The sequence below is a fragment of the Haliaeetus leucocephalus genome, unplaced genomic scaffold (assembly GCF_000737465.1).
Source record: "Haliaeetus leucocephalus isolate CR32 unplaced genomic scaffold, Haliaeetus_leucocephalus-4.0 Scaffold201, whole genome shotgun sequence".
Lineage (NCBI taxonomy): Eukaryota > Metazoa > Chordata > Aves > Accipitriformes > Accipitridae > Haliaeetus > Haliaeetus leucocephalus.
In genome coordinates this window covers 518261-527217 of record NW_010972637.1, presented here as the reverse complement: position 1 = coordinate 527217, position 8957 = coordinate 518261, and positions in this window count along the sequence as shown.

Genomic DNA, 8957 nt, shown 5'->3' with positions numbered 1-8957 from the left:
AATCAAACATGCATTGTCTGTTAAAGAAAAAATAACGATGGTTTGGCAACTTCAAATCTAATCTGTACAGCTTTAAATGCCTAGATACTCTCTCCACAGTTGTACTGGGTTTGGCTAGATAGAGTTAATTTTCTTCATGGTAGATTGTATGGTGCTATGGTTTGGATTTGTGCTGAAAATGGTGTTGATAACATAGATATGTTTAAGATATTGCTGAACAGTGCTTGCACAACATCAAGGCCTTCTCTGTTTCTCATGCTGCTCCACCAGTGAGTATGCTGGGGGTGCACAAGAGGCTAGGAGGCAACACAGCTGGGACAGCTTACCCCAACTGACCAAAGGGATATGACATACCATATGACATCATGCTCAGCAATAAAAACTGGGAGAAAGGAGGAGAAAGGGGAGGCATTTGGACCTATGGTGTTTGTCTTCCCAAATAACCATCACATGTAATGAAGCCCTGCTTTCCTGTTTCTGGCTGCCGATGGGACTTAGTGAACGAATTCCTTATTTTGCTTTGCTTGCTGGCACAGCTTTTGCTTTCCCCATTAAACTGTCTTTACTCAGCCCACGAGTTTTCTCATTTTTATTCTTCCAACTCTCTCCTCCATCCCACTGCAGGGGACTGAGCAAGTGGCTGTGTGGCTCAGCTGCCTGCAGGGCTAACCCAGAACAATAGTTCAAAAACTTCTGCTGTTTAATTTTGCAGCAGTTAAATGTCAATTCTTCTCTTTTTAAGTAGAAGTCTATGCTGGTAGGTTTTCCAATTCCACCTCTTAGGACTACAGAGAAGCCTCTCACAGCCCAGCCCAGAGGAAACAGAATGACCTGGGAGAGATGTCTGCAAAGTCAGAGAATTTCGATTAATAGGACATTGACTTCACCTTATTAAGGACCTTTTTCTGTAGGCGAGATGAATCAAAAAGGTCAGCAGATAGTGCTTGAAAGTTAAGAGAAAATTGGAGCACCCAAAAACTGGGGCAGGGGGAGTTGGGAGTGGGGGCAGAGAGCCTAGCTGCCTACATATGCAAAGCACAGGAGATGAAAGCACCAGGGTAATCACCCTCATCACCTTGACCGTGTCTGCCACCGAGGTGTGGTTATCCCATTTGACTCGGGGTGGGGATGGGTCGCGGGGGTGGCGCAGAGCTTCCCAGTTACGTGTACTGGAGAAGGAGGCCTACAGTTCCCGGGGGCACTCCCCCGAGGATGTCGGCGGGGGTCTCTCACGACAGGAACACCGGCCACCTCTCCGCAGTAGCTGGCCCCGGAGGCTCGAGGTGCGGGTGGTCCCCACCCAGGCCGCTCCCCTCCCGTACTGCGGGGACAGGCGCCCCGGGCGCAACCGAGTCCGTCCGTTGCCAGGCAAAGGCGCTCAGCGCTCCCGACAGCCTTCCTGGAGGATCCGGCATCCTACGGCAACGGTAAAACACATTCATCACGCACCTGCCGCCTTCAACCAATCAGAGGCGCCCGTCTCGGGCCGCCTGGCAACAAGCCCCGCCCAAGCCCCTACTAGTGTTGTAGCGGGTGCTGGCGCCTGAGGTGGCAGGTGGCACCCGACGGCGGCCTGCGGTGGCGGCAGTACCGGGAAACTGCGAGCACGGCGGAGCTGGGCTGAGCCGTCCGCCGTGGACGTCTGAAGTGAGGGGCTGCGTGTGAGGGCTGGTGAAGAAGTAAGTGTTGGGTACCGCCAGAGGGAGCGGAGGGGAATCTGCCCATGCTGGTTGAGGACAGAGACTCTGGAGAGCAGAGGGGTTCTGGGCAGGGCCCAGCTCCTCGATCCCTCGGTTACAGGCAGGCCTGCCTTCCCTTGGCAGGTGTAGCTTTGAGAACATATGACTGAACACACATCTAGGAACCCCCTTGTGGAGACCACTTGCCTGTGACAGAATACCAGTGCTTACCACAAGAATTAAAATAATTAATTAATCCAATAAAAAACACTCCATAAAATTACTTGTGGAGGCTATTTTTCAAGACCGGCCATATTTTCAGGTTTCTAAAATCTGAAAAAAGCTCCACCTCTTTTCTTTCATCTTGAGAGGCTTCAGTGTAGCTAATGTGGGCTCATCAGAAGTGTGCTGAAGATGGCATTTGTGTGGCCAAATACTGCAGCCTTGCCTTTTGTTTCGAGATGGAGGACAGTGTTTACCCCACATCTGGAAGGCAGAACACCCCATGTCCCAGAGCTCTGAAATTCAAAGGACCTGGAGAAGGCACACCAATCAAGAAGACAGCACTGGACAGGAGGATATACACTGCGTAGATATGTTTTGCCTGTTAATTCCCAGTTGCTCAGGCCTTGGAGCATTTCTGACAGCGTGCATAGATTTCACCCAGAGAGGCTGTGTTTGAAATGCTGCATGACATACAGAAATAAGATGCAGCGTACAATTCTACTGAGTGAATAACTGATATGAAAACCAAAAGTGGTATAAAACCCAGGAAGAAGAGCAGTAAAATCAGAGAAGCACAGCTGACACCTTTTGTCAGCGCATCAGGAAGAAAGTGATTTATCATCAAGAAGGCAGTAGGGCTGGGAGTGGAAGTGGCTTTCTGTCACAGGGGGAGAGGCAGGAATAGCCTGGAGTCTCCTAAAGTAGGGTGATGAGTATACAGCCAGCCTGATGCCTCCTTACGGTCAGGATGGAATTCAGAGCATGTGTAGTTTGATTTTCTCTGAAAGAGTGATGATAAAAACACTTTGAAGGATTTGCAGATGGCTAAGACTTCACTTCAAGGTATCCCTCACGAGAAGAGGAGCAGCGGTCTGGCCAGGATTCAGGGGAGTTAGCTGCCAAGACTGTACACTGGCCATTAATTCCCCCAAATACATGATACTCTGGAAAGCTGAATAGTCTGAGCTAGGCTTCCCATCTTTAGTACAGATGATGCCTCTAATGGTTTAGTCTCGAAGTGTACTTTTCTCCCACAAGATTTTACCACTCCCATCCAAGTACTTAGATATATATTTAAGAATGTAACACCCCCATGCGGGAAGGAAGCACCCTAGGTCCCTTCTTAAGAAAGGGGACAGCGAGGCACAAACAGAGCAAAACTACTCATCCAAAACAGTTAAAAGACCTGTGCATGAGCAAGGATCTGAACAAAGTACTCCAACATCCCATTTAAGTGTCTTAACCATACACATTTTCTTGTCCCAGAGGGAACAACATGACAAATGGAACAACAGACATAGCACAAAGATGCTCTTTGTGGTATAGAAAACAGTGAGGATATTTTGGAGGCTTAGTAACAACTTTGGCATATTCACCTGAAGTGCACATATTTCCACCCTGGGTAGCACTGCTTCCTACAGGTGTAAAAAAAAACAGTTAAGAATTTCCTTCCAAATCACCATTCAGATGGGACTAGCCAGGTCTGAAGAGTGGTGAGAAAAATAAGAAGAAATAACTGCCAGATAAAGTGAGGCTGAGATATATTTGTACTGCTGACTGAAATAATGCTGGAATAAGATGCCCATAGCTTGTACTCAGGTTAGCTCTTCTAAAGCCCTCAAGCAAGTTTTGCTCGCTTTTGCATGAGGAGTATCAGCTTCTAAAGCACATGGGCAACATCTAGTGTTAGTTTAGGGATACTGCATATTCTGGCATCTTCATGAATGGCTAAACATCTGAATCACTCAGAATCAATGACTATAAAAGAGTTTCTATGAAAACCAGGTCTTCTTACCTCAGGTCAAGATGACGTATCCCAAAGACCAGGCAGGCATTACCACAAAAGGCACACATCATGTATTTGCTTGCTTTTCCTCAATGCCTGAATGCTGTTAGTGCACTTTCAGTTCTGTTGGTATCCCTCCCATTCAGACTTAGTGATAAACAAACAGTCAGGAGCCTTGGGAAAGCAGGCTAAAGGAACAGTATCGACCCAGAAGTGATGTGTTTTAGACAAACAAGTTCCTTATCCACATGAGTAATGCTATGTTGGACTAGCTAAAATGAATAGCAAAGGTCTCACCACCATTTAGTGTGCAAATCCTAGAAAGTCTATGTGGAGGCATGAATATTGAGAATTTCTTTCTCCTGTATCAGTCTATGGTGATGACCACAGTCCAAGAAGCCAGAAATACGCTGGTCCTCCTTGAGAGAAGAATTACTGCCATGCAGAACAAGGTTATTACTGAACAGGAGTGGATGGATGGCTTGATTAAGTAGAAGGACCACAAGAAAGCAGGACCTGCAGACCAGCTCTGTGTGCCCAGAGCTTCAAGCACGGAATGAAGAGATCATAGGGGATGATGTGCATTCTCCAGACATGCCCTTTAGGATGATGGAGAATGAGAGGAGGCTGTGTTGCAGAGGACATTAGTCGAAAGCCACCCGATCCTGGCATACAGAGGTCAGCATAGCTCAGACCCTCCTGCTACCACAGGAGCCTTTACCACATTTGTTGAGGTACCAGTCAGCCCATTTTGTCCCTCATTATCTGTGACCCAACTTCTTTAATGACCATCTTTCTTCCATAGTGTGACAACAAGGCCCTAGGACCAGCAAATGTGTACAAACTTTCTGAAGAGGGTTAGCACTGGTGAGATCACAATCAAGCTGTGGCTGAAAGGGATGCTTATTTCCTTTCTTGTATGGATCCAGCCTTCCCCTGCTGTTCCAGAACAACCAGTTGTCTAAGCTGGTGAGAATCTTTCCCCTGCCCTGTCTGGGGACCAAGTACTAAGACTTGGGGAGATATTTGGGACCCCAAAACTTTCATCCAGGCCTCAAAACTAGGCTAGAATCTGTTCTCTCAGCAGCACATTATACTGACAGTGTTTGTCTGCTGAACCCCAACAATCTGGTGAGGTCAAACACCATATTCACTAATTTTACATCACAGTTCTGTTCACAATTAGGAGAAGAATATGATCTTTACCTTGCCATTTGTTTCCAAGATAAAAATTGGTGGGGAGGGAGAAGGCAGGATGTGCTTACCTGGTATTATTTCCCCAGACAACAAAATGTGTTGTTAGAGCCTGAGACTAACAGGTCCCAAAGCCCAAGATATACAGATACTTGCCTCCAGCAGGGACATCCCATATGCTGCTCATGTGGTGTGTTCAGACAAAAGCACCTGCTTGCTTGGCAAACTATAGCTGTATGAGGTGCTAAGGATAATCCCACAGCTTTGTTGACAGGATCAGAACTCACTCCCTGTCCCTGAAGAGACTTAACCCTGTATCTGCTCTGGGAGCCAGCTAGCAGCCACACTCCCAGCAAGCCATAGATGGTTTGCAAGTTAGGAGTAAGCTACAAATAGAGATCTTGAGATGCTGTCATCAGCTTCCTGTTTTACACCACCTTGATGCAGCCCATTTGGCTCAGTGCAAGGTGCTGGTCGCTACAGCTTCATCAGGAGGTCAGACAAGCTAATAGCTTCAAGTGTCACCATCTTTACAGTATCACCTGAAGTTTATCCTTCCTTGCTGCATTTCCAAAGACAGGGATACAGTTTTGTTTCTTGGTTTTAGCACCATGGACTTGGTTTTGGCAAAGGTGAGAGTTTGATACATTTTGTGCACTGGACTGTGCTCTTGCTGTGACACAAATACAAGCTGCCAACAACCAAAAAATCACTTGTCTTTCTGTCATTTGACTTAGAGAATGTCCTGTGCAGTAGGTATTGTAAGGGTATGTGGATGGTACGAGTGTCTGCCTCATTAAGGTTATCTGATCAAGGACCTTTTCAGTGCAAAGGGGATAATAAATAAAAGGGGAAGTGATAAGCAAGAACACAGAAAGACACAAACCTGGTAGAAAACAGATACAAGAGATGATGTCAAGGATTAAAAGTCTCTAGTTACTAATTGCTGGATGATTGAAAGAAACTCCCAGGCACAGCTTTGGAGATGGCCACCTGGACTTTGTAACTGATAAGAAAGGGGAAAAAAGAGGACTGTGAGGATTTGAGATATTGGAGCGCGTCTGAGGGACTATGCAAAATTTACGAAGGAATGTTTAGTGGAAGGGGACTGGGGAGGAACAAAGCAGGGGAATAGACAGTGGTATAAAAGGGTTGCATGTAAAACATTGCTGGTCAGTATGCTTGTCTGACCACATCCTGTCCCTGATCACTGAAGTTGGTCCTATCTTCTTATTAAATATTTTCTTAACTACAGTGGGTGGGGGTCTTGGCCACCAGCCATTGGGACTGGAACAGTGTGTGTCCTGAAAACCAGTAACTATGAGGAATTGGGGAGAACGAAGCAGGTGAGTGGCTCAGCTCCAGCGGCTGGAGTGGGACCTCAAGTCACAGGCACACGTGCCGGGCACCAGTTGCTGTGGGGCAGAAGAGGGTCTGTATCTTCTGCAAACCTGCTGTGTGCAGGGGTGGGGTGTACTTCACTGGCAAACCTCAAGCTGTACCAGCTAGTGAGTAAGAGGTGCTGGGTCTGGGCAGAGGTTACAAGTAGGCAGAGGGTCTATGCTTGTAACTGAGGGGACCCATGAGTGTGGGGTACCTGTGATATGAGTGTGAGTTCTGGACCTTTTTAGCTGGACGAGATGGTGAGTAGGAGACCTGTCAAGCACATAAAAGGAGTCAGGATCTGCAGGTGGGGGGTGGGGTGGACAGAGGGGTGGGCCATGCCAGTACAAGCCACAGCTGTGTGTGTTCTTATGAATTGAGGGGGGCGGGAGTGCACTCGCTTTCAGTAGTGAACTTCCACCTTTACCAGCTGAAGAGGAGGAGGGGACTTGGCTGTCTGTGCTTATGTTTTATACGAGTACTGTATGTGGGTGCTGTTGAAGGCAGCGCCTCATCTGTGTCAGTGTGTCAGTGTCCTCTGTCTGTGTGTGTGTGGCTGTCTGTCTGCCTCTGTGATACGTGCTTAGCTTTGCCACTGGTTGAACCTGCAAATGGGAAAGCAGCAGCAGCATCCATCAGTCTGGGACAGAGACCTCTGGGTCCCTGGACCAGGCTCCAGCTGCCAGGCAGGAGGAATCCCCAGGATCCGGAGCTGCTAGAGGTGGTGGCCACTTATAATACTGCTTAACATGTATGTGTCTGTGCATTTCAAGCCTAAATTCTAACTCACCTCTTCATCTCCCAATTTGAAGGCTGACATCATCATATCAGGGGATATAAAATTCACTGAAACTTCCTTCGTCCTTAATTTGCTAGTCCACCAGTCAGTCTGGATTGAACCCTAATTCTTTTGGATAACAGGGTGTCATGAAATAACAGATTTGCCAGAGAGGTCTGGCAGGATATGTGCAGCAAGACAGAGGTGCTACAGAGACCTCCAATGCATTATGTGTTCCCACATAGAGAACAGACTGGCTTTAAACACCTCTGGTTCTACAGCACACTCACTCTGAATTAAAAAAAACAGAACTAATACATCAAGAATTGCAGTCCCCAAATTGCAAGCATGAAGAAATTTCAAAACAAATTTGAGTTTTAATGAAATTTAGGTGTAGGAAATTCCAAGTCAGATCTTGAACACGTTGCCAGAGGAAGAAGTCACTGAGACTAAATAGGTAACAAATTCAGTAAAGAATTGGGTATTTGAAGAATATTCAGTTTGTTATTAGCAGCCACCACTGAAATTTTCAAAAATTTTATCATTTTTTAAGCTGTAAACCACTCTGTAGTTCATCACTGACACCTGGCTTCTTGGACAAATTATTGTGTATTTGTCCACAGTGGTACACCTAAATGTTTCCTGGATTATCAGTTTCCATTCCTGCTGTCTAGGTCCTGAACTGTTGAGACAGAGGTTGTCAGCTCTTCTGTAAACTGCTTTATTTGCCTAATTTCCTTCCTAGCTATTGAGTTCTTGGGCTAACTACAAGTGACATTTTCAGAATTCTCAACACAACTGATTTTTCCTCAAATCTTACCACATAAAACAATTCCAGCACTACGGCTTTACCTCCCAAGCAGATAATGGACAACTGCACCCACAATAATCAATAAGTAAACAATGCTGTGAATTCAGCTGAGTGGAGTACTTTTATTCTGTTTAAACTCCCACACATCCAGGCAATTCAACCATCAAGCTTGAAAAAGCTTGAACAAGCTTGAAGAGGCTCTCCTGGTAGCCTGTGACTTTTCAGCAAAATATGAACGTATCCTAGGCCACATTTGGTGACTTCTGGTGACAAAGACTTCGTATTTTCTTGTATCATTGTGAATAAGAAGAAACTTCACCAGAGTGACACTGGTCCTAAGCTATCTTCTAGAGATCAAATTCCTTTGCAAAGCACTGTTTTCATGATTATATTCTAATGCCATAGGCAGCACAAATTTACTGGTGAACAACGTAAGCTACAGAGGAAGTACACAACACTGCAGAAAAGAAGTAGTGGTCCATGGCATTTAAGAAGCTAACATTTCAGCCTAAGTCTGATGTAGGGAAAACAGCCTGTGTACATGCATGTCTCACAGAAACTTGGATATGGATTGTCTACTTAGTAATGGAAATGCCTAAGTTCTTCTGAATGCATGGGGTGTTTGTATAGTAGCAAAGTGCTCGGAAACATTAAAGCCCCAAGTCAGATGGCTGTTTTATGTGGCCTGCTCAGTACAGATGTGTAAATGCTGTACTTGCTTACATTACACATCTTTTTCCTTTCATGACAGGGTAGGAGCCTGATCTTCAAGATTATTGTGGCTTGTATTTATGCTCCAATTCTTTTAATAGCCTTTGTCCATTTGAGCCACTTAGGTGTGAGTTTATATCCTTGGGAAAATAACTACCCAATATATTACAGAAGTTACATCCACAAAAGTCCATCACAAAACTTCATGTGCCTTCCACATGGAACTGAGGCCTAGCACCCACCATTGGAAGATGTCAGAAAATTGCCTTGCCCTCTAGCAAACTCTGGGGCAGGCCAATGAGTTCATAGTTAGTTATAACATTCCACTGTATTCAAACCAGACATATGAAATGCATTTCCTGGTATGTCTTCAAAAGCCATGTACCACAT